The sequence below is a fragment of the Phacochoerus africanus genome, chromosome 11, assembly GCF_016906955.1.
Source record: "Phacochoerus africanus isolate WHEZ1 chromosome 11, ROS_Pafr_v1, whole genome shotgun sequence".
NCBI classification, from domain to species: domain Eukaryota; kingdom Metazoa; phylum Chordata; class Mammalia; order Artiodactyla; family Suidae; genus Phacochoerus; species Phacochoerus africanus.
Genome location: NC_062554.1, coordinates 11,655,536 through 11,681,471, shown reverse-complemented (window position 1 = coordinate 11,681,471; position 25,936 = coordinate 11,655,536). Strand labels below are relative to the sequence as shown.

General features: G+C 44.4%; 1 long non-coding RNA gene across 3 annotated transcripts in view; it reads left to right on the top strand.

The window, feature by feature from the left end:
- LOC125111543 (uncharacterized) overlaps window positions 1–25,936 on the top strand; it is a 76,396-nt gene that overhangs the window by 32,432 nt on the left and 18,028 nt on the right. The window contains exons 2-7 of one of the 3 annotated variants that reach the window (XR_007130881.1): window positions 1,530–1,632; window positions 2,391–2,475; window positions 11,576–11,650; window positions 12,085–12,203; window positions 12,596–12,711; window positions 15,446–15,558. This is a non-coding gene — a long non-coding RNA (uncharacterized LOC125111543). Of the gene's footprint in view, window positions 1–1,529; window positions 1,633–2,390; window positions 2,476–11,326; window positions 11,651–12,084; window positions 12,204–12,595; window positions 12,712–15,445; window positions 15,559–25,936 lie in introns of all 3 variants that reach the window. The other 2 variants (XR_007130880.1, XR_007130882.1) reach the window with 2 other exon arrangements.

The window sequence follows — 25,936 nt, the reverse complement described above, 5'->3', positions numbered from 1 at the left end:
AACTCCAGATCGGAGCTGTGTCTGTGACCCACACCACAGCTCACAGCCAGATCCTTAACCCACTGAGCAAGGCCAGGGGTCGAACCCTCATCCTCATGGACACCAGTCAGATTCATGTCCAGTGTACCACGACTGGAACTGCCTATTTTCCATAGGCAGTTTGGAACATTTCTAAACTTCATGCTGGAGATACTGTCCTTTCTGGTGCCACTTATTTCTCAACAGGCCCTGAAAGCATTTCAGAGAATAAATGTGTTTGACTAGCAAAAATCAACCTCGTGGAGAATAGTTAGGCTCCTTTGTGCTCTTCGTTCCTGTGAGAGGATAATGTGCTGCATGCTGTTTTCAAGGTTCAGTGTAGCAGTGGATTGGATAAAATAAACGGGAGCCCTAGTTTTCTTTGTGAAAAGCCAGGGAAGACTGTTTGAGGCAGAATCCTGAAATAAAACAGGGAAATAAAACCTCCTGAAATGAGGTCTCAGCGGACGGCAGCTATGGAAAGGTGGATGAGCCATGAAAGAGGAAGGAAATTCTGCCTTGATTCCCTGGGCAGTTCAAGATCTTACTTTTCCCTCCTGCTGTTCTAGTGACTTTTAGAGAGGACAATTCCAGAGAAGGATGGTTTCCAAAAGAAAAGAAATCTAGATGGACTCCAGTGTGGTCTTACTTATGTAAGAGCACCTGCCATGGGGTATACAATAGCCTCGGGCAGAACTCCCAAGAAAGACCGCTTTGTAAACCATGCTTCTGCTCTGGGAAGTCAACAACTGTCCTTTGTCCACATAGCCCTCCAGTCACCCTGCTGTGGAATTTCTCGTCCAAACCTCTCCAGTGAGGTTTGGGCAGGAAGAAATGATGCCATTGTCTTTTAGAAGTTGGATCAATAAGGGTGATGTCATGATGTGTGGCTCTCCTTGGGTCCCGGCTGTTCCAGACGTAGCAGATCACGTGCTACCCTGTTGGTGCATATATTTCTCTAGATCCTTAGGCCATATGGGCACATAGAAAACAACCTTTGTCAGAGGAGAATCTACTTAAGTCTCCCAAATGTTAACTTCCTTCCTTCCTTCCTTCCTTCCTTTCTTTCTTTCTTTCTTTCTTTCTTTCTTTCTTTCAGGGCCACAGGTGTGGCATATGGAAGTTCCCAGGCTAGGGGTCAAATCGGAGCTGCAGTTGCTGGCCTACCCCACAGCCACAGCAGTGCCAGATCCAAGCCACGTCTGTGACCTATACCACAGCTCCTGGCAACATTGGATCCTTAACCCACTGAGCAAACCCGCGTCCTCATGGATACTAGCGGGGTTTGTTTCTGCTGAGCCACAATGGGAACTCTAACTTTTCTTTTTAAGGTCAAGTAAAATCAATATCTTGTTTAGTGACTTCTCTAACGATGCATGTAAAAACAATTACATAAATAAATGTCCTGCTCTTTCTTGGACTTAGAGATAGGTTTCAAATCAATAAAGTATGGAAAACATCCCATTGGATTTGATCTTCAAAATAGTTTTTGTTTCTAATTTCTTTTTTAGTTCTGATCCGTCTTCTGCCAATCCACTGAAGGCTGACCAGAGCAAATGGACAATTTGCATATGAGCTCGAACATACGTCTCCTTGTTTGTTGTTCTTTGACAGGTAACTTGAATTATTTTGACAAATATTTACTATGCCAGATACTGTCCTAGGTGCTAGGAATAAAGCAGAATGAAACAACAAAAATCCTTGCCCTTGTGAGTATCCACGCTAATGGGGGAAGCTTCATTCATTCATTTACTCATTTATTCCACAAGCATTTCTTGATCTTGCAGTACAACTCAGGCCTTAAGCTACATACTGTGCCTAATCAGGATTTCATCCCTTCCCTCAGAGTCTAGTGGGAGAAATAAGACATGTCCCCTCTCCTTTCCTGTTGCTTCCCCATCCCCTTGTATATAGAAAATACAAAGGAGGAATATTTTATTCAGGTCGAGTGGTTCAAAGAACATTTCTCAGAGAAGATGACAAGCAAGATATGGCTGGAGGAATGACCTAATGGGGGAGAAAGGCAGTCTTGGTGATGATGAGACAGAGCGTGGTGTAGGGTCTGGACCAAATGAGGAGACCAATGAATGCTGTTGAATGAATGAATGAAACCTCCCCAGGAGACCATAAACTCCATGAGGCATGTTCTGATAATTGCAAGTCCTTTCCTGTAGCTGGAGTTTAAAGTGTGGAGATGAGGAACAGGAGATGGGGCTGGGGAAGGAGGCAGGGTCTGGGCATGAGGATTTTAGAAATTATACAAATGACACCTGCTTATTTCAGATGACTCTTTAGGGACTTTTTTTAGGAGCAATGATTTCATCATACTATTTCTGTAACTGGTCCTTTGCACTTCTTTTTCTGCTTTGCAGCGGGAGGACCTTTCCCTCTCATTGGACCTGACATACAGAAGGCTCTCGGTGAAGATTTGCTGTTTTTGAAATTCCATGGATACTGGTAAGGTGCAGACCGCTTAGATGAGGCCGTGCCCTGGCCCAAATGTGCCACTCTGAGAAACTGAAGCTTCATCACCTAAGTGGGAATATTAAAAGATTCCCCCTGCCACGTCATTGCCACTCTATTTTTTTAATCTCCCCCCCCATTTTTTATCATGGAAAAATCCAAATATTAATATACGTAAAAATGGAAAACTTACTATAATAAGCTCTCCTGTACCCCTTGCTTCAAAGAACAACTGACAGCCAGTCTTGCCTCATTTATATCCTTTCCTCTGCAGACCACTGCATTATTTGAAAGTAAATCCAAGACGTCAGATCTCTTTGTATATATTTCTAAAAGATAAGAACTTGTTTAAAAATGTATCTGCAGTTATTACACCTAACGAAATACTTATTCTTTACTCTCATAATATATATAGTCAGTGCTCAAGTTCGAATTGTCTCATTTTTTTTTGAAGTCGGCTTATTTGAATCATGATTTAGACACGGTCCACATTTGTATTGGGTTGTGTTTCCTTTAATCAGTAGGTCCCCTTTTTTTCTTTTCTTACCATGCTTGCTGTTTATTTAACTGTAGGCTCTTAAAGAGAGAGAATAAGTTGAAAATAGCACTTTAAGTGTTGCACTTTCCTCCATGCTCATCTTCACTAGGTTCTTTTTTTTTTTTTTTCACCCCTGATAATTTTTGAGGTGCAAAACCGTATCTCATTATTGCACAGCATTTTTTTAATTTGCAAAGCATGTCCGGTGTTGCCTTGTAGTTTTTAGCCTGTCAGCTTTATCTGAGCATTGAGACATATAGTGATCACACCATACACCAAAATGAATTCTGGGAGTTCCCGTTGTGGCGCAGTGGTTAACGAATCCGACTAGGAACCATGAGGTTGCAGGTTCGATCCCTGGCCTTGCTCTGTGGGTTGAGGATCCGGCATTGCTGTGAACTGTGGTGTAGGTGGCAGACGCAGCTCAGATCCCACGTTGCTGTGGCTCTGGCATAGGCTGGCAGCTACAGCTCCGATTAGACCCCTAGCCTGGGAATTTCCAAATGCTGTGGGTGCAGCCATAGAAAAGACAAAAAAAAAAAAAGAATTTTAGATAGAATAAAGGGTCAAATGTAAATAACCTAAACCGTAAAAAGCTAAAAGACAGGGAGTTCCCGTCGTGGCGCAGTGGTTAACGAATCTGACTAGGAACCATGAGGTTGCGGGTTCGGTTTCTGCCCTTGCTCAGTGGGTTAACGATCTGGCGTTGCCGTGAGCTGTGGTGTAGGTTGCAGACGCAACTCAGATCCCGAGTTGCTGTGGCTCTGGCGTAGGCCGGTGGCTACAGCTCCGATTCAACCCCTAGCCTGGGAACCTCCATATGCCGCAGGAGCGGCCCAAGAAATAGCAACAACAACAACAACAGCAACAACAAAAAAGACAAAAGACAAAAAAAAAAGCTAAAAGACAATATAATAGTGAACATATTTTTGGAAATGGAAGATATTACATAAGCAGAAAAGCAATGGAAGATATCCCGAGGGAAAGTGTCAATAATGTACAGAACCAGTAAAAGCTGTCACAACTTTTTGGTCAACAAACACAAGGACAAATGATAAAATGGGTGGGGAAATAGTTGCCATCTAGGAGAGACAGTGAGTTAGTAGCTTTAACGTACATGGCCTGGTCTAGACGCTCACTGGGTCCAGGTGGGTCCTTTCACAAGGTGACCCCCATCTTCTTGATTCTCTGGAAGCTGCATGTTTTTTCTCAAGATCCCCTGCCCTAATTATTCACGTGAGAAGCCTTAGAGGTGAAAGTAAGATTTTTTTTTCTCTTTTTTAGGTCTGCACCCATGGCATATGGAAGTTCCCAGGCTAGGGGTCGAATCGGAGCTGTAGCCTCCAGCCTGCCCCACAGCCACAGCCACGTGGCATCCAAGCTGCGTCTTCGACTTACACCACAGCTCACAGCAGTACCGGATCCTTCACCCACCAAGTGAGGCCAGGGATCGAACCTGCATCCTCATGGATCCTAGTCGGGTTTGTTAACCACCAAGCCATGATGGGAACTCCCTAAGGGTCTTCACAGTTAGCTCCTCTGTTGGGCCTCTTGGTCTCCCCATCTTCCTGCTCTATTGACCCCAGGAGGTCTGTTGGGCCGCTGCTGACCTCATCCCCACCACTGACATTTGTTTTTCTTCTTCTTCTCCCTCAATCAGGAGAACACTGTACTTCTTATAATGAACTATTTTCAAAGGGGTTTCCTGCAGAAGAGCTGCTGGGGCTCTAATGATCCAGTTATTTCTGTTCCTAGCCCGATCCATGGATCCTATTGGATTCCTTAACTACTGAGCCACAAAGGGAACTCCACAGAGTGGAATATATTTTAAGGGTGAAGAGAGCTACAAAGAAATCTAACACTTCATTCAATAGTTATATTGCTAGTAGAAGTCTTTCTATTAGAATTTTGAAACTTTTTTATGGTATAGTACGAAGTAATAAGTAGAAGTCTATTAGAATTTTGAAATTTTTTATGGTATAGTACAAAGTAATAAGTAGTTATGTTAATGTTATTAGGAACCAAGTTTTCAGTGTAAGAGAAAAGAAATATAAAATCGAAGGAATTAATATGAATACTTTTTTTTTTTTATGGTTTGCACTGGAGGCCTATGGAAGTTCCCCATGTCAGGGATCGAATCCCAGCTGCAGCTGTGATCTATGTCCCAGATCCTTAACCCACTGCACCACAGGGGGAACTCCAATATGAATAAATCTTCATATTAAATTTGAATTAAAAATACCAATAGGAGTTCCCATTGTGGTACAGTGGTTACCAAATCCGACTAGGAACCATGAGGTTGCGGGCTCTATCCCTGGCTTTGCTCAGTGGGTTAAGGATCCGGCATTGCCGTGAGCTGTGGCAGACACGGCTCAGATCCTGTGTTGCTGTGGCTCTGGCGTAGGCCGGCGGCTGCAGCTCTGATTCAACCCCTAGCCTGGGAATTTCCCTATGCAACGGGAGCGGCCCTAGAAAAGGCAAAAAGACAAAAAAAATAAAATAAAAATAAAAATAGCAATATATGTTTATGATTCTTTCTTCTATTTCTGTACTTTTCACAAAGGACTAGAAGTATTAAAACCCCAAGGGCAATGGGCAACCTCAAGTGCCCAGAATGTGGACCCTAATATTTAAAGGAATCAGAATCTTGGGTGGCCGATCCCAAGTTTGAGGTGGCACAGGTACAAACTAAGCCTTACGCGTCTTACTACACCAAAAACTATGAAGTTATCAAATATCAGTAGGTTTTATCAAAAGGACCCAAGAGCCACCACAAAGGGGCTCCAATTGGTGAAAGATGGGATAATTGAAGCATGCAAAAAAGTGATTGAATTTGATTGAAATACATAGAATATGTAAAAACCTAATGAGTTCATGGGTGGGAAAGGTAGAGAAATGTCCTAACAAACAAATTAACCCTCTGGGTAATGTTGGCAGTAACTAGGTCACAGACCTTACTCTGAAAATTGGCAATTTAAGGGAAATAATTAAGCATTACCCTGCTTTTCCAATAATCTGCATTTCAGGGTAACCACGTAGCCCTAAAGAATGAGGAAAAGTTCTTCTTTACAGATAATTCCCAGCTAATAAAGGCGGAAGGAATTATATGTGACGGAATTATAAAATCACCATTTTGCAATCTTAACAACATAATTAATTAAGGCAAAGATCAATAAAGGATGAAAGCATTCGATAAAAGGCTTATGGAGAACTTTAAAGTTAGTTTTGTGGTGCTGAACTCTTTTAGCTTTTGCATGTCTGTAAAACTCTTGATCTCGCCTTCCAATCTGGTAAGAGATTTGTGCTGGGTAGAGTACTTTTGGTTCTAGGGTCCTCCCGTCCAGCACTTCTCTGGGAGCTCAGGCTACCACAAGGCCGCTGCTGCTGGCACGCATCATTTTGGAGTCCTCCTTCTAGTGTATTGGCCCCAGGACCTGGGATTTCTCAGAAGCAGCAGCCAGCTGTGCAGCTGGACTGCTGATGCCTAGAGCTGTGTCCCTGCCTTCTGGATTAGGTGAGATTTTGTATGTCCTTTAAGAGCAGAGTCTGTGTTGGCTACAGCCCTCTGGGTTTCCTGAAAGTAAGCCCCACGGTCCTTTAAAGCCAAGCATGCTGGGAGCCCGTCTTCTGGTTGCAGGGCCCATTGCTCGTTGTGAGGATCTCTGCAATGGCCACGGACCTCCTGCTTGTGGGTTGCTCCCCTGGGGGTACGAGTTTTGCGTGTCCCAGGACTCCACCCCTCCTGTCTGTCTCATTGTGGTTCCTTCTTTGTGTCTTGAGTTGTGAAAGATCTTCTCTGCTGATCTTCAAGTGGTTCTCGTTAACGGTTGCTCCGTAAATAGTGGTAATTTGGGGTGCCTGTGGGAGGAGGTGAGCTAAGGGTGTTCCTACTCTGTCCCCTGGGCCCTCCCCTAGAAGAACAGCTTATGGAGAGCTTTCAATGGACATTATCTGCTGCCACTACCTGAATCTGCTGATTTATAGAAAAACTGAACTAGTTTAATGACAAAGTTAATGGCTGGAGGAGGTCCAGCTGTGGCGCAGTGGGTTAAGAACCCGACTGCGGTGGCCTGGGTTGCTAGGGAGGCTCAGTTCAGTGTCCCGCCGGGCAGAGTGGGTTAAAGGATCCGACATTGCTGCAGCGGTGGCATAGGTTGCAGCCACAGTTCATATTTAGTCCCTGGCCTGGAAACTTCCATATGCTGGGTGTGCAGCTATTGAAAGAAAGAAAGAAAGAAAGAAAGAAAGAAAGAAAGAAAGAAAGAGAGAAAGAGAGAAAGAGAGAAAGAGAGAAAGAAAGAAAGAAAGGAAGGAAGAAAGAAAGAAAGAAAGAAAGAGAGAGAGAGAAAGAAAGGAAGGAAGGAAGGAAGAAAGAAAGAAAGGAAGGAAGGAAGGAAGAAAGAAAGAAAGAAAGAAAGAAAGGAAAGAAAGAAAGAAAGAAAGAAAGAAAGAGAGAGAAAGAGTTAATGGCTGGAATTCCCTAGTGACCCAGCAGTTAACAATCTGACATTACCACTGCTGAGTCTTGGGCTCAATCCTTGGCCCAGGAACTTTCGCATACTGTGGGCCAAGCCAAAAAAATAGTTAATGGCATTAAAAAAAAAAGTTGGGTCAAGGTGTTCTAGATTTTAAAAGACTCAAAAGACATAACCATCAAATGCAATGTGTGATGTATGGATCTTGCCTGGATCCTGATTCTTTTTTTTTTGGTTTTTGGTCTTTTTTAGGGCTGCAGAGAGGCATATAGATATTCCCAGGCTAGGGGTCCAATGGGAGCTGTAGCCACCGGCCTACACCACAGCCACAGCAACACCACGTCCGAGCTGTGTCTGCAACCTACACCACAGCTCAGGACAACGCCGGATCCTTAACCACCTGAGCGAGGCAGGGGATCAAACCTGCATCCTCATGGATACTAGTCAGATTAATTTCTGCTGAGGCACGATGGGACCTCCTGGATCCTGATTCTAATGAGCCAACTATAAAAAATATATTTCTTTAAGTATTAGGGAACTTTGAAAATGGTCTAAGAATGAGAGGATATGAAGTAATTACTACTATTGTTACTAGCAGTGTGGTTGGTTAAATAAGAACATATTCATATATTTTTGAGACGCAAAATGAAGTATCTAGAGAGGAAATAGTAAGAAGGCTGGGATTTTCTTTAAAATACTTCCACAGAGGAGTTCTCTAGTTATCTTGTGGGTTGGTAGGTCAAGGATCTGGTGTGGTTACTGCAGCAGCTTGGGTTGCTGCCGTGTCTCGAGTTTGATTCCTGGCCCAGGAACTTCCATATGCCACGTATGGCCAAAAAAAGAAAAAAAAAAAAACACTTCCACAGAAAAAGGAGAAGGATAGATAAAGCATATGTGGCAAAATCCTAAATAATTGTTGAATCCGGATGATGGGTTTTTTTTACACTCTTCTTTCCAATTTTATTTATTTGACATTTTGTTCATCGTAAAAAAGATAAGGAGACAAAATAGAAATCTTCTGGATGACAATTCAGTCCGACCCTTGAAAGTTAGTGGAGCAAATAAATGGAAAAAGTTTTTGCAAAACGAGCTGGCTCTTCTTTAGTTGTCAGCTCACACTACGTGACAAAAGCACATCTGATGTCAGTACTCACACCTTGGACGATGCGATCCTGGCGGAAGGAAGGGCTGTTGGGGGTGTAACAGTTCTTTCTCTCTCACGCCTCTTTTTTGCTCACACCCGAGGTGGCACCTCAGCACATCCAAGCAGGGTACAGAGCAGTTTGCAATGTTCTTTTGCAGCCCAAACTGCTAACCACACTCAATATCTTTGCTGATTCACTGAGGAATAATCTGTGGTCCTGCAAGTAAGATCTCAAGATTGAAATGGGACCTTGGAAGAAGTGAATCAGCATGTGGACCTTATCTCTCTCTTCCTGAGGGTTCCTCTGTGCTGGTCCTGTTTGAGTGGGGGTGCTGGGTGAAGGAAGAAGAAAGTTTTTCCTTTAGATGAAGGATTACAAAAGTCAGGGATGCAAATGCAGCCAAGTGTGTAACTGCTCTCCATTCTAGAACCTGGGGCAGGCCGGTGTCACTAATTGATCACAATTTTCTTTTCTTTTTTGTGTGTGTCTTTTTGCCTTTTCCAGGGCCCTCTCACGGCATAGGGAGGTTCCCAGGCTAGGGGTTGAATCGGAGCTGTAGCTGCCGGCCTATGCCAGAGCCACAGCAATGTGGGATCTGAGCTGAGTCTTTGACCTACACCACAGGTCACAGCAACGCCGGATCCTTAACCCACTGAGCAAGGCCAGGGATTGAACCTGCAACCTCATGGTTCCTAGTCGGCTTTGTTAACCACTGCGCCACGACGGGAACTCCGATCACAATTTTCTTTTCCTCTGGATTCTTCTTGCCATACTAGTGCAGGTGGCATCGTGTTAATGAAAGCTGTTCCTGAACCAACTTGTGTCCACTTGCCTGCCCTTGTAAAACTAATCTGCGGACACCAAGCTATGGTAAAGGAAGTCGTAGTGTTTATTGCAGAGGCCAAGCCAGGCGTCCAGGCACCTAGTGCTTAGAAGACCCGAACTCCCCGATGGCTTTCGGGGAAGATTTATAAAGACAGGGTGAGGGAGGAGGGTTCTGGTGTGTGTGATCAGCTCGTGGACATTCTTCTGATTGGTTGGTGGTGAGGTAATCGGGAGTCAACACCATCCAGCTTCTGGTTCCAACCCGTCTGGGGTCTATAGGTGCTTGTGGGCACCGTAGGGTTAACTGCTTCCACCCAGTGGGGGTTTTAGTCTCTGCAAAACAGCTCAAAGGAGGTGGCTCAGAATATTATCCATAGCCCTTGCGGAGGAACTCAAGATCCTTGCCTTTGCTGAATAGCTAAACTATTATTTTGTCTTACATGACTATTTCCCTTCTTTTTGCGTTTTCTCTCCTTTCTGATCAAATGTATTCTTTGGAACTTTGTTAGTCTCTGCAAAACAGCTCAAAGGATGTGGCTCAGAATATTATCTATGGCCCTTGCAGAGGAACTAAAGATCTTTGACTTGCTGAATGGCTAAACAACTATTATTTTGTCTCACATGGCTCTTTCCCTTTCTGCAATTTCCCTCTTCTCTGAGCAGATGTATTCTTTGGAACTTGGGGAAGGTCTGAGAGGCTAAAGTTTTTTTTTTTTTTACAGGCAAGAGGCAGGCAGAAGACATGCGGGGGGCGGGGGGGGGGGGGAGTTCCTATCCTGGGAAACTCCCATAGGGTCCTGCTTAATTACAAAATAATTCCTGTTCAAAACATCCTCAGACTAGAGTATTGAGCAAAGCATCTCCCCAGCTGTATTATTTTATTTATTTATTTATTTATTTATTTATTTATTTATTTATTTATTTATTTTTGCTTTTTAGGGCTGCACCTGCGGCATATGGAGGTTCCCTTCTTGGCACAGTGAAAACGAATCTGACTAGGAACCATGAGGTTGTGGGTTTGATTCCTGGCCTCAATCAGTGGGTTAAGGATCTGGTGTTGCCTTGAGCTGTGGTGTAGGTCACAGATGCGGCTCAGATCTGGCATTTCTGTGGCTCTGGCATGGGCCAGTGGCTACAGCTTCCATTAGACCCCTAGCCTGGGAACTTCCATATGCCACGGGTGCGGCCATAACAAGACAAAAAGACAAAAAAAAAAAGAAAGAAAAGAAATAGCAGATCTGGGATTCAAACTCAGCCTGGCTTTTAGCCACCACATTCTGGAGCTTCATTATACCTCAAGGTCAATGTTAGGGAATAACCGATAACAATGACCACTCTTCATTGAATGCTTACTGTATGCCCAGCCCTGTGCTAGATGCATTCCTTAACACATTAAACATTTTCAAGGATGTGATGCAGCAAACGTTATTACTTTTTTTCCTTTTTATGGCCACACCTGTGGCAAATGGAAGTTCCCAGGCCAGGGGTCAAATCGGAGCTGCAGCTGTGGCCACTCCACAGCCATGGCAACACCGGATCCCAGCCGCATCTGAGACCTACACCGCAGCTTGCGGCAACATCGGATCCTTAACCTACTGAGCTGGGCCAGATATCAAACCCTCATCCTCACAGAGACAATGTTGGGTCCTTAACCTGCTGGGCAACAATGAGAACTCCTGCAGCAAAGACTATTTATTGTACAGCTTAGGGAACTGAGGCTCAGAGAGGTTAAGTGACTTGCCCAAATCGCACAGCTAACAAATGGCAAAGCATGAATTTGGATTCAGTCATGTCTGCTTCCAAAGTCTTTGCTCTTTCTGCAGTATTTCTCTCAAGAATCTTACCCTCCGTTTTCTCCCTAGAGGTGCAGCATGACTAGGATGCTTACGACTGGCCAGCAGTGAGTGGAAAATGGAGCCAACAATGGGAGTCCTTTTATGCCACAGAGTGCGGCATATTTTGTTCACAGCAGTGTCTTGGAATTTGTGTCTACCTTGCAACCTGATAGTCCTGAGAATATATCTGCCGTAGTTGGGGAGAGATTAAGAACCTCATCCTAAGTCTCTCTTTGGGAGAATAAAAAGATTGTTATTCATTTACTTCTGTGGCAGCCATTCAAGTGTTGAAGAAGGAGTAACTTGCTTCTGATCTGTTTCCTGCCTTCAGACCAGACCCAAGGCTCTCGGGTAAGATATGTATCAGGTATACTGAGGACAAATGCACATTTCCTTAGAAAACCAGGGAATAGGCGGAAGTAACTGGGGCGGGAGGGGGGCTAGATTTCCTAACATCCCTTTTAGGCATTTTTATCTAATAAAACCTCCCCAGTACAGGAGAAGCTCTTAAGGTACCTCCATGTAACCATCTCATGGGATTAACGGATGCTGTCCAATCCTCCCGGAAAACTTATCAACCAAGGCATCCGTGTGGGCTTCTGCGCCCGGACATTTTTTGTGCTCACCAGGAGTTTTATACAGACTAACTCATTAAGTCCTTAGAGCAACACCATTTTACAGGTGAAAAAAATGTGGCAGGAGGAAGTTAAATGACTCAGCACCAGTCGAGTTGGGTCCTTACCAGGAGTTAATGGTGTTTGCTAACAAAACAATTTTTTTGCCAGACACGCATGGCAGAGTTTGATTCAATGGAGTGTAAACCTGGGCAAGACGAGCGCAAAGAGAGACTGAGCTAGGATTTCCGTGAAAACTAAACCGAATGTTTTGGAAAGGCTTGATAAAGGTGAGTTTCTAAAAAGGTTGCTTTGGGAGTTCCTATCATGGCTCAGCAGAAACAAATCTGACTCGTATCCATGAGGACACGGGTTCGATCCCTGGCCACGTTCAGTGGGTTAAGGATCCAGTGTTGCCTTGAGCTGTGGTGTAGGTTGCAGACGTGGCTCGGATCCCATGTGGCTGTGGCTCTGGCACAGGCCGGTGGCTACAGATCTGATTCAACCCCTAGCCTGGGAACCTCTATATGCCACAGGTGTGGCCCTAAAAAGACACACAAAAAAAGTTGCTGTTGCATTCGGAATGAGCAAGACCCTGTTCTTTCTGTCCCTGTAAGCAGGCCTGCGGCTGCTAATTACAAAGCCTCATCTCACGTTTTCCTCCTTCAAATGCGTCTTCCAGATGGATCTGCTCTGAGACGACTTCTCAGGGAGCCTGAATTTTACCAGTCCTGTGACTCAGCAGCAAGTTGCTTCATCTCGCTGAGACGTAGCGTCTGTATCCGTGAGATGGAGATGGTAATGTCTGCCTTGCAGGATGGTTGTAGAAATGACATGGGGTTTTCTGGCCCATAGTAAGTGCTCAACACGCAGCAAAAGTAGGGTGTGTTTGTTCTTGGGCTGGGGGCTGTGGAAACAGATGGGTGAGATTAACCCTGGCCCCCCCGCCCCCCCGAAGCCAGAGACAGACCAGCGAGGACGGTCTGCCTGCTTTTGGCTCCACTTAGCCTGCAGGGAGCTGAAGCAGATTTTCACAGATGTGAAGAGAACCTTTTCTTGATGTTTTTAGACACTGACACCATTATGTCATCCACATTCTCAGCTAGCATTTGAATCACTCGTCCCGCGGGCCTGGAATGCATCAGCACAGTCTTTCCAGATAGAGCTTTCTTAATTTTTTTCCTTTCCTTTTTTTAAAAGTATACTTGATTTACCGTATTGTGCCAGTTTCTGCTGTATAGCAAAGTGACCCAGTCACACGTACATATGCATCCCTTTTTTTTTTGTCTTTTGTCTTTTGTCCTTTTAGGGCCACACCCAAGGCATATGGAGATTCCCAGGCTAGGGGTCAAATCGGAGCTGTAGCCACCGGCCTACGCAAGAGCCACAGCCATGTGGGATCCAAGCCACATCTGTGACCTACACTACAGCTCACAGCAATGCTGGATCCTTAACCCACTGAGCGAGCCCAGGGATTGAACCTGCAACCTCATGGTTTCTAGTGGGATTCGTTAACCACTGCACCATGACGGGAACTCACGCATCCCCTTTTTTATATTATCTTCCACTGTGGTCTCTTCCAAGAGACTGGATATAGTTCCCTATGCTATACAGCAGGATCTCATCGCTTGTTCATTCTAAATGTGACAGTTTACATTTACTAACCCCAGACTCCCCGTCTATTCCCTTTCCCTCTTGGCCACCATAAGTCTGTTCTCCATGTCTGTAAGTCAGTTTCTGTTTTATGGATAGGTTCCTTTGTGCCATATATGTATTTTTTTTTTTTTTTAGGGCCCCACCCACGGCATATGAAAGTTCCCAGGCTAGGGGTTGAATTGGAGCTGTAGCATCCAGCCTACATCACAGCCACAGCAACTCGGGATCCAAGCTGCATCTGGGACCTATGCCATAGCTCATGGCAATGCTGGATCCTTAACCCACTGAGCAACACCAGGGTTTGAACCCGCATCCTCATGGATGCTAGTCAGGTTTGTTACTGCCGAGCCACAATGGGAACTCCAGTGTGCTGTATTTTAGATTCCACGTATAAGTGATATCACATGGTATTTGTCTTTTTTCTTTCTTACTTAGTGTGAGAATCTCTAGTTGCATCCACATTGCTGCAAATGGCATTATTTTGTATTTTGTTCTTTTTATGGCTGCGTAGTATTACATTGCATTAAAGTACCACATCTCTTTTTTTTAGGGCTGCACCTACAGCATATGGAAGTTCCCAGGCTAGGGGTCGAATGAGAGCTGCAGCTGCTAGCCTACACCACAGCTACAGCCACACTAGATCCAAGCTATGTCTGAGACCTACCACAGCTCACGGCAATGCCAGATCTTTAATCCACTCAGCAGGGCCAGGGATCAAACCCATGTCCTCTTGGATACTAGTAGAATTCCTTACTGCTGAGCCACAGCAGAAACTCCTGTACCACATCTTCTTAATCCATTCATCTGCCAATGGATATTTAGGTTGTTTCCAAGTCTTAGCTTTTGTGAATAGTGCTGCAGTGAACATAGGGGTGCATGTATCCTTTTGAATTATAGTTTTGTCTGGATATATGCCCAGGAATGAGATTGCTGGATCACATGGTAGTTCTATGTTTAGTTTTCTGAGGAACCGCCATACTATTTTCCATAGTGGTTGTACCAATTTACATTCCCACCAGCATTGTAGGAGGGTTCCCTTTCTCCACGCCCTCTCCAGCAGCTGTATCTGTTATTGATACAGCTTTCTTATATTTAGTCAGTAAATGGTTTTTCCTAAAGCCTAAAGAAGTCATTGGAATGGCTTTAAGAGGAGCAGGTTCCAAATCATGGCGGCCACCTGGAGCGGGCTCTGGAACGTCTCCAAATTGGGTTCATGTCATGGCTCTCTCTCTCTCTTGTCTTTTTAATGCTGCACTTGCTGCTATGGAGGTTCCCAGGCTAGGGGTCCAATTTGGAGCTGTAGCCGCCGGTCTATGCCACAGCCACAGCAACGCCAGATCTGAGCCATGTCTGTGACCTACCCCACAGCTCACAGCAACGCCGGTTCCTTAACCCCCTGAGTGAGGCCAGGGATCAAACCTGCGTCCTCATGGATGCTAGTCGGGTTCGTTAACCACTGAGCCACAATGGGCACTCTGACACATCATGGCTCTTTGACCTCAGAAAACTTACATAATAATTCTGAGTACCAATTTCCTCATCAGAAACATGGAAATAATGATTCTCATTTCATTGGAGGGAGCAAGAGGCCGATGAGATGAAACGTCACGTGTCCAGCACAGTACTTGGCATAGAGTCCATCCCTAGTAAATGGTAGTTTTAACACGTGAGTGTGAGTAGGTAGAAATGTGGGCACACAGCTAACCTGTGAGCTAAAGAGCTGCGAGCAGGCCTTTCTCCAGTGCTTTCTTCATGTGCTTGTGACAAGGAGTCTAGTCTGGATCGCCTGTTGGTCTGGCCCCGCACACAGTCTCTGCTTAGTCTTCCAGCAGAAATGACTGCCACTCACATTCTTATTCCATTGTTTAATTCGCAGGGTTATCCTGAGTGAGGCCGTCAGCCTCTGGGAGCCTCCATTGATGTGTGACATGCAGATACAAGTGCCTACCCTGCAAGAATGATGAAAGGAATAGAAACAGTGAAAAGCAGGTAAGACTGTGCTGCCCCTCACAGGTACATAATGAATTGTGGCTAGTTAGAGCATGGTGGGGGGCCTCTCTCTGAACTAGAAGGTTTTCAGCAGATCAAAATTTTGATCAAAGCAAGGAATCTTTATTTGTGTCCATTTTAGATCCTGCATTTATTCCTTAACACTGCATCACAAAAGGAAGGAATCTTTTAAAAAAGGACACAACCTTCCTTTCCTTCCCCTTGCCCCACCAGTACCGCGGAGATCATCAAACGTGTTAATTTCATCCCTAGTGGTAGCTTCCATCCCCGCTCCTGGCCTGTATGACAGACGTGTGCCACCCCCCCTACAAAAGCTAGAAATACTGCTGGAGCACATAAAGTCTGGTCTGCAACCTTGCAGGTTTTCCTGCTCAGAGACCAGATAAATGACCCCAAGCCAGAGCAGGATGAGAAGAGGGTGGGAGTGGCACTCACCACGGACCACAGAAGAGGAAGATGGGGAGAAGTCTGAAAAGGGGGTGGCGAGGGAGGTTTGGATGGAGGAGGAACCATGAAGTAGGAACTGCTTCGGGGACCAGCTGTTCCTTCTGCTGCTGTTTGGAGGGGACCATATACCGCCCGCCGAATTCAGTTTGCTGAACGGGGCTGCCCCAGAGCACCTGCCTGATTTGGAATGAGTTCTTTTGCCCTGGAGCCCTTGGCAAGCTTTCCTTCCCCCTCTGACCTTTCACATGTTAGTGACATTGACTCGTGCCAGCCCTAGGACATAAGGAGAAGGCATGTGGCCTCCTGGAGGGGTTATGATGGCCTAAAGCGAAGTCCTGACCCCCTTGTCACAGTGATACTGGACGGACCAGCTTGACCTGGCCTCTGTGTTGGGGTGATGATAGAACACCCCACCTTTTCATGCATATTGCAAATTGAAAACTCTGTAGGTTTAGGGCTTTGTGTTTCTAAGTCAAACTGGAGGCGACTCCTACTCTGAACTAGAACCCATATAGTCAATGCCAAATCCACCTGCCAAAGATGACGCTCATATTGTCATCAAATGCACACTTCTGATTTAGGTGTTCTTGCAGCTTATAATTAGACTTTGTTGTTAGGAGAAAAAAAAAACTTGAGAGCTGCTGTGTTTTGGTGCGATTTCGATCTGTGACTGACCCAGTTTATAAAAATTGAAAATGTGGCATTAGTGTTGGTCGTGTCTTGGCGCCTTGCTCACCCTTCTGTAAGATGAGCATGGAGAAGTGTCTTCTGAGCTGGGAGCACATGGAGGAGGAAGGGCCTTGTGGCTGAGGGCATGGACTGGCTCTCAGGCAAAATTTCAGAGGTGTAGCTCTTGCTGAGGTGTACCTTCCTGTGCCGAAAGGAAGACAGCAAAATAGACCTCTCTAAATGGATTAATTTTAGAGGTAAATAATTGTGAATGTTGTTTATGCTGTGTTCTCAGTGTTTTGTTTTTTTGTTTTTTTTTCTTTTTTTTGGCATTTCTTGGGCCGCTCCCGTGGCATGTGGAGGTTCCCAGGCTAGGGGTCTAATCGGAGCTGTAGCCACCAGCCTATGCCAGAGGCACAGCAACGCAGGATCCGAGCCGCGTCTGCAACCTACGTCACAGCTCACAGCAACGCCGGATCGTTCGTTAACCCACTGAGCAAGGGCAGGGACCGAACCCGCAACCTCATGGTTCCCAGTCGGAATCGTTAACCACTGCGCCACGATGGGAACTCCTGTTCTCAGTGTTTTTGCCACCACTGCCTTTGTGACAGCAGTGAGCTATTGCGCTGAAACCTCAATCATTAATCCTCACATCCTCCTCCTGGGTGGAGAGGGTCTGGTTTTCAGGTTCCTCCCCCAAACCTTATAAGAAATCTGGTGGTTTAATTCTTTTTTTTTTTTTTTTGTCTTTTTAGGCTGCACTTGCAGCATATGGAGGTTCCCAGGCTAGGGGGGTGAATCGGAGCTGTAGCCACTGGCCTACACTGCAGCCACAGCAATTCGGTATCCAAGCCACGTTTGTGACCTACACCATAGCTCATGGTAATGCTGGATCCTTAACCCGCTGAGCAAGGCCAGGGATCGAACCTGTGTCCTCAGGGATACTAGTGAGATTCGTTTCTGCTGAGGCACGATGGGAACTCCAGGTGGTTTATTCTAAAGAAACAGAATGAATTAGGACTATCTTCTGTGTCCGGTTTTTAGACTGTCCAAGTTTAATGGCTGGTTCTCTGTCTGCTCATTATAAAACAAAGCTTTCAGCCTCCCGTTCACCCTCCCACACAGCACTCACCGGAAGCTCTCCTCTCTCCTCGTTCTTAAGCATGTATAAGTAATCAAAGATGACTAGGCATAAAGGACAAGACGAAACCAACAGGTAAAATAATAGTACCAAAGGAAGCAGAGAAAACTCAGGGGAAAAACCAAAACCCTAAATCAACAAGTTTCCAAGAATCATCTTGCTAGTGTCCTCATAGAAGATGGTACATCCACAAAATAAGAACAGATTGCCATGAACAAGGAAAAAGAGGGCAAAATCGAGGCTTTCCCAAAGTGGACAATAATCCTAGTCATTTATGTGACCTTACCAACAATGATGTGAGAGGCAGAAAAAGCTTTGCTAAACTATCAACTGCAAAGAATGAATTTTGATCCACCATAGGGACAAGACTAAATTATCTTTCTAGTCTCTCTCTGGCAAATGATATGTTTTATGAAGAGGTTATCAAAAAGCAAACAGCGAAAAGTTGTAGGGGAAAAAGCATAGAGAGGTATGTCGGCTCTTTAAAACTCGGAATATGTTGTGATTCCTTTTCTCACTCTAAAAATTTACTGTCAGATATACTTTTGTATTCATAATTTAATATTCTCTGCCAGTTGTCTAAGGTTCAGGCCTTACTGAGGCCGGGCTATGCCTCTGGCAGTGAGCTGCATTGCTTGCAGACAGAACGGGGATGGCAACCTGCAGAAGGCTCTATACCATAAGATTTCAATTCAGATGCCTTTCACACCTATGCCTTTCACTATCCGTTTTATAGCTATACGAATAGGTAGTAAAAGTGTGAAAAGAGAGACTAGGAGATACACACCCAGTTTGTGAGAATAGTTGCTTTAGTGTATGGGGGGCTCTATTTTTTTTTTCTTTTCTTTTTTTAACTTATTTTCTGAAGCAAACATGAAAACCTATCACCATGTATTTATTGCGAGTGGTGGACCCATGGATCTTAGTTCTTCCTCCGTGATTTTCCCTTTTCAGTTTAAATCGTGCAGCTGTCAAGTTAGACGCCCTCAGAACTGGGAGGGCATTGTTGCTGGTCCCCTGGCGCCCAGGCCATCCTTTGCTTCCTTTGACCTGCTTTCCCCTTCTTGTTCCTCGTGGACCTGCCCTTTCACGACAATCTGCCTGAGGCTGGACTCTGAGTCCCTCATTATGCTGGACTTCTGTAAACCTTCCAACTTGAGGACTCATGTCCTTCAACTCCAAGTCTGTCTGTCTGTCTGTCTGTCTTTCTTTCTTTCTTTCTTTCTTTCTTTCTTTCTTTCTTTCTTTCTTTCTTTCTTTCTTTCTTTCTTTCTCCCTCTCTCTCTCTCTCTCTCTCTTTCTTTTTCTTTTTTTTGCTTTTTGGGGCCATACACGCAGCACATGGAGGTTCCCAGACTAGGGGTCTAATCGGAGCTGTAGACGCTGGCCTACGCCAGAGCCACAGCAATGCAGGATCCGAGCCGCGTCTGCAACCTACACCACAGCTCACGGCAATGCCAGATCCTTAGCCCACTGAGCAAGGCCAGGAATCGAACCCACAACCTCATGGTTCCTACTTGGATTCGTTTCCACTGTACCACGATGGGAACTCCAACTCCAACTATTTCTTTACTATTAGTTCTCTCTCACTTTTGTCCTTGTCATTTCTGTTCCGTTTCTGGATCTCCTGTCAGTCAAATATTAGACTTCTTATTTTTGTCTCATATTCTATGCAGATTTCCCCATTTTTGGAGTCAGATGTGCTACCATTGCACCACGAGATCACTTTCTCCCTAATTTTATGGACTATTTCTTTTCCATCTTACAACCCTTTGTTAAAAATTTTGGCATGTATATTTTTAATTTCCAAGTTTTCCCCCTTTTTTTGTAACACCCTGTTTTTATTTCGTAGATGCTCTGTCTTCCATGAGCAAACTAATGAAATGGTTTGAATCATAACAGTTGTTTCCTTTTGGTGTTGTTTTGTTGATGGGATAGTTTAAAAACACATACTCATGTGGATTTTTCTTTAAGGAGTCAAAGTGTAGTGAGACTCTACTAATTTTAAAGTTGTTCAAACCTTACAGTATAGATACAGAAACATTCCAGGATTCTTAATTATATTTTCAAAAGTTGGAAGAGAAACCTGAACACAAACAGAATGAAGAAAGTTTATTCAAAAATTTGATGAAACTCTAATATATCAGTTTAAGCTGAAATTTGGCAAGATGTTTCTAAAGCTTTCAATAAAATAAGCGAGCAATTAGAGTCCTGATTTTGATGTATATATCATTTCATACAGACCGTGTTATAATACATGCTCGGTCTTCATCTTCATTTCCTAGCACAGGGCTCCTAAAGCCACTGAGATTTCCTGAGCGATAGGATTCACTTTTGTGGTTCATTAGGATCCCTTTTCAACCACATTCGAGTTTAGAGTAATGAGATGACTCAGAACGAGGCCATCAGCTCGTGTTTCTCCTCCACAGCCGACTTACTTGTTGTGCTAGGGATCATCAGATGCATATTCATGCTGAAAATTGATGGCAATTCCCTGATGGCTCCGTGGGTTAAGGATCTAGTGTTGTTACTCCTGTGGCGCAGGTTCGATCCCTGGGCTGTGAATTTTTGCATGCCATGGGTGCAGCCCAAAAGAAAGGAAATTGATGCATATTGATGTCTCTGCACCAACATGCCACACTTCTGGTACTGTTGGGACAGTGCACAGTAAGACTACTCTTTGGGGGCCATTCCTGCATCGGAATGGTTAGTGATAATTATACAGCTGAGTGACCCTGAGCCACATCAATAAACCCAACGAAACCCAAACTAAAGAGATCTTCAATTCCACTTCTCCTTTGTAGAATCAGAAACAGGTTTGTGGCAATTCCACCAGCACTCTGCATAAGGAGTAGCTGCCGTGGAAAGAAAACGTGGTCTTCATTGGGATGAAACAATTGTGCCTTTGCAAAATTTCCAAAGTGTATGATGAAGCAACCACATTGCTACAGCTTTCCCAGCCTAGAAAAGGGCCTCTGGACGAGAGGGGCCATAAAGCTTGAGCTCTGTGAAAATTCAGGCATTAAGAGTCGGATTTCTCTGGTTCCAAGCACAGTTCCAGCACTTAATAACTGCAGGATTTTAGGTAAATACTCTAAAATGGGGATTAAGATGATAATTATGTCATAGGGTTATTAGAAGGATTAGGTGAGATAATACTCGTGGGGCACTTAGAATAGCACTTAGAATGGTGCCTCCCATAGTAAGCACTTCACACTTTCTTCCTGGGGAAGCAGATCCAGTCTCATCATTTTGAATACTGTCTGTATGCTAATGACTCCAAAATTGAAACCGTGTGTCCAGGCCCAGTCTACCACTGAAGAATCTTCAAGAAACTAATAGTAATGTCTGCCTATTTATACTTTGCTACCTTTTTAAGAAAACAAACAAACAGGGGCGTTCCCATCGTGGCTCAGCGGAAACAAATCTGACTAGCATCCTTAAAGACACAGGTTCGATCCCTGGCCTCGCTCAGCTCAGTGGGTTAAAGACCTGGTGTTGCCGTGAGCTGTGGTGTAGGTTGCAGATGCGGCTCGGATCCCACGTGGCTGTGGTGTAGGCCATTGGCTACAGCTCTGATTCGACCTCTAGCCTGGGAACTTCCATATGCCACAGGTACGGCCCTAAAAAGACAAAAAACAAGCAAACAAACAAAAATTGAGGTATATTGTGGGTTTGTGGGTTAAGAGCCTGACATAGTGTCCCTGAGGATGTGGGTTCGATCCCTGGTCTCAGTGGGTTAGCGATCTGGCATTTCCACAAACTGTGGCATAGGCTGCAGAGGGAGCTCGGACCCAGTGTTGCTGTGGCTGTTGTGTAGGCTGGCAGCTGCAGCTCTGATCAGCTCCTAACCAGGGAACTTCCTTATGCCACAGGTGTGGCCATAAAAAGAAAAAAAAATGAGGTATAATTGACATATAACATTATATTAGTTTCCAGTACAATATATAATTCAATATTTATATATATATGGAAAGATGATCACCAAAATAAGTCTAGTTAACATCCATAAGCATACATAGTAACAAAATTATTTTTCTTGTGATGAGGACTTTTAAGATCTCTTTTTGGTAACTTTCAAAATATGCAATAAAGTGTTATTAACTATAGTCATCATGCTGTATATTACATCCCCACGACTTATTTATTTGTTATTATTATTATTATTATTATTTTGCTTTTAGGGCCGCATCTGTGGCATCTGGAGGTTCCCAGGGTAGGGGTCACATTGGAGCTGCAGCTGCCGCCCTACGCCACAGCCACAGCAATGCAGGATCCAAGCCACATCCACAACCCACACCACAGCTCCTGGCAACGCCAGATTTTTAACCCACTGAGTAAGGCCAGGGATCGAACCTGCAGCCTCATGGTTTCTAGTCGGATTTGTTTCCACTACGCCACAATGGGAACTCTGACCTATGTATTTTATATCTGGAAGTTTGTACCTTTTGATCCTCTTTAACCCCCCTCCCTTTACTACTTTTTTTTTTTTTCTTCTTGTCTTTAGTGTATGGAGGTTCCCAGGCTAGGCACTGAATCAGAACTATAGCTGCCGGCCTACACCACAGCCACAGCAACATGGGATCGGAGCCGTGTCTGCGACCTACACCACAGCCCATGGCAACACCAGATTGCCAACCGACTGAATGAGGCCAGGGATCAAACCCGCTTTCCCATGGATACCAGTAGGATTTGTTTCCGTTGAGCCACAATAGGAACCCCTCCTTTACTACTTTTTTTGGAAATAGTATTATGCACTATAATTTTAAAGATACATTAAGAAGTAAGTAGTCTTGGGAGTTCCTGTTGTGGCTCAGTGGTTAACGAATCCAACTAGGAACCATGAGGTTGTGGGTTCGATCCCTGGCCTCGCTCAGTGGGTTAAGGATCTGGCGTTGCTGTGAGCTGTGATGTAGGTTGCAGATGTGGCTCGGATCCCACATTGTTGTGGCTGTGATGTAGGCCGGCGGCTACAGCTCTGATAAGACCCCTAGCCTGGGAACCTCCATATGCCTTGGATACGGCCCTAAAAGGACAAAAAGACAAAAAGAAAGAAAGAAAGAAAGAAAGAAAGAAAGAAAGAAAGAAGTAGTCTTGGGGAGTTCTCTTGTGGTGCAGTGGGTTGGGGATCTGGTATTGCCACTGCAGCAGCTTGGGTTGCTGCTGTGGTGTGGATTTGATTCCTGGCTGGGAACTTTCACATGCTGTGCGTGTGGCCGAAAAGAAAAAAAAGAAATAAGTAGTCTTAGAATCTTTGGGCACTGTTGGTGAGAACGTAAAATAGTGTAGCAACTATGGAAAAATATAGAGATTACTCAAAAAACTAAAAATAGAATTACCGTATGATTTAGAAATTCCACTTATGAGCATATACCCAAAAGAAATGAAAGCAAGGTCTTAAAAAGATATCTAGGGAGTTCCCTTCATGGCTCAGCCGTTAACGAACCTGACGAGGCTCGAGGATGAAGGTTTGATCCCTGGCCTTGCTCAGTGGGTTAAGGATCTGACATTGCTGTGACCTGTGGCGTAGGTCACAGACGTGGCTGGGATCTGGTGTTACTGTGGCTGTGCTGTAGGCCGGCAGCAGTAGCTCTAATTCAACCCCTAGCCTGGGAACTTCCATATCCTTCGGGTGCGGCCCTAAAAAGCAAAAAAAAAAAAAAAAAAAAAAGGAAAAGAAAAAGAAAAAGATATTTTACAGCAATGTTCAGAGAAGTATTAGTCACTATAGCTAAAATGTGGAATTAACCCGAGTGTCTATTGATGAATGGTGGGTAAACAAAAAGTAGTATATACATATAATGGAGTATTTTTCAGCCTAAAAAAGGGAAGGAAATCCTGACACATGTTACAACATGGATGAAACTTGCAGATATTATGCTAAGTGAAATAAGCTGGTTACAAAAAGACAAATACTGTATGATTCTACTTATTTGAGGTACCTAAAGCAGTCAAATTCATAGAGAAGTAGAATTATGGTTTCCGGGAGCTGGAGGGAGTTATCGTTTAATGGGTGTAGAGTTTCAGTTTTGCAAGATGAAAAGAGCTTTGGAGATTAGATGCACAACAACGCGAAGGTATTAATACCGAACTGGACACTTAAACATGGTGAAAATGTAAATTTTATGTCGTGTATTCACCATAATTAAACATACTTTAAAAATGTAGTCTTCCTATTCTCATATTACCTTATGTTATTTTGTTTTGATTTGAACTTATCTTATTCATGTAGTTACTTGATTATTGTCTGTCTTCCCTCATACTGCTCAGGATCCTTGTAGGAAAGACACACTCAAATCGGCTAATTTGCGGACAGGTATGGGTGGGGCTTAAGGAAACCAACAAGGGATAGTGCAGTATCCTGGCCTAATACAAGGGGCGTGCCTTCCCACATACAAGCTTGAAAGGGAGAAGAGCCCAGAGTGGACTACCTGACAGAAGTGCTGGTTTTGATACAGGGATATAAGCAAGAAGGGAGGGAGCCAGAAGCCAAGGGAACCCACTGATGGGGTCTTCCAGTCAGCTCTGGAGGCGCAGAGCAGGGTGAAGCCGTGTGGAAAGAGGATCTGGAGAACAAACAAGAAATCTGGCACACGCTTACCTAGAAGTTATACTCTTTAATACAATAACCTCGCCTATCTTATACTTCGTTGTGCCTGAGTGCCTAGAGCAGACCCGATGCATAGTAATAATGACCTGCATTCACTGGGTGTTTCTTATGTCCCGGGCACTCCCATTGGGCTTTACATGTATTAAATTAGGTAGTTTCCATGTCCGCTGTTTTAGATATTATTATTATCAGGTAACATTACCACCTTTTAGTTATTTTTATTTTTGGTTTTTTAGGGCTGCAGGTACGGCATATAGAAGTTCCCAGACGAGGGGTCAAATCAGAGCTACAGCTGCCAGCCTACACCACAGCACAGCAATGCCAGATCGTTAACCCACTGAGTGAGACCAGGGATGGAACCTGTGTCCTCATGGATACCAGTCGGGTTCATTTCTGCTGAGCCACAATGGAAACTCTGTTACCAGCATTTTTTAGGTGAGGCATCAGGCACAGAGAAGGCTGCATTGTACAGATCTGGACTCCCAGTCAGGTCACTTGGCTCCATGACCCTTATTCTTTCTTGAAAAAAGTCCCTCCCCCTTTTATTGAGATGTAATTGACACATAATATTGTGTAAGTTTAGAACATGTTGATTTGAGACCTTTATAAATTGCAAAATGATTACCACCTCCATCCAGTCACATAAATGCCATTTCTTTTTTTTTTCTTTTTGTCTTTTTGCCATTTCTTGGGCCGCTCCCTCGGCATATGGAGGTTCCCAGGCTAAGGGTCTAATCGGAGCTGTAGCCGCTGGCCTACGCCACAGCCACAGCATCTCGGTGTCCGAGTGGTCTCTGCGACCTACACCACAGCTCACGGCCATGCTGGATCCTTAACCCACTGAGCAAGGCCAGGGATCGAACCCACAACCTCATGGTTCCTAGTCGGATTCGCTAACCACTGAGCCACGACGGGAACGCCACCAATTCTTTTTTTGTGGGGAGAGCATTTAAGACACTCCCTCTGAGTAACATTCAGTATTATTATAATCCTCATTCTGTGCATTAGATCCCCCAATATATTCATCTTATCACTGGAAATTTGTACCCTTTGAGCAACATTTCCCCCTTACTTCTACCCCAGCGCCCGGGAACCACCACTCTCACCTGGCAGTGCTCCACCAAGTGCTCTCCTCCTTCTAAAGATTGCTTCTTACACCCAGTCCCACCCATCTACTTTCCTTCCTCTGAAAACATGCTCCTCGGAGAGTGGACTTCGGTTATTTCTGGTGTATGTGCATCTTCCAACTAAAAAGAGTAGGACCTTGAAGTTCTGGATTTGGGGTAAGGAAATGATTTGATTCCTCAAGTGTCCCGTTATTAAAATAGAATGAATTCTATTCAGACTTTCTAGAAAAGATTTATCTTGGCTGCAAGACACATTGCACCGTCAATCTGACAATAAGTATTTGTGTATCTGGTGAAATCTTGGAAAAGCAATAGGAAGTCCATGATTTTACTTGATAGGAGACCAGATTGAGAAAAATAATA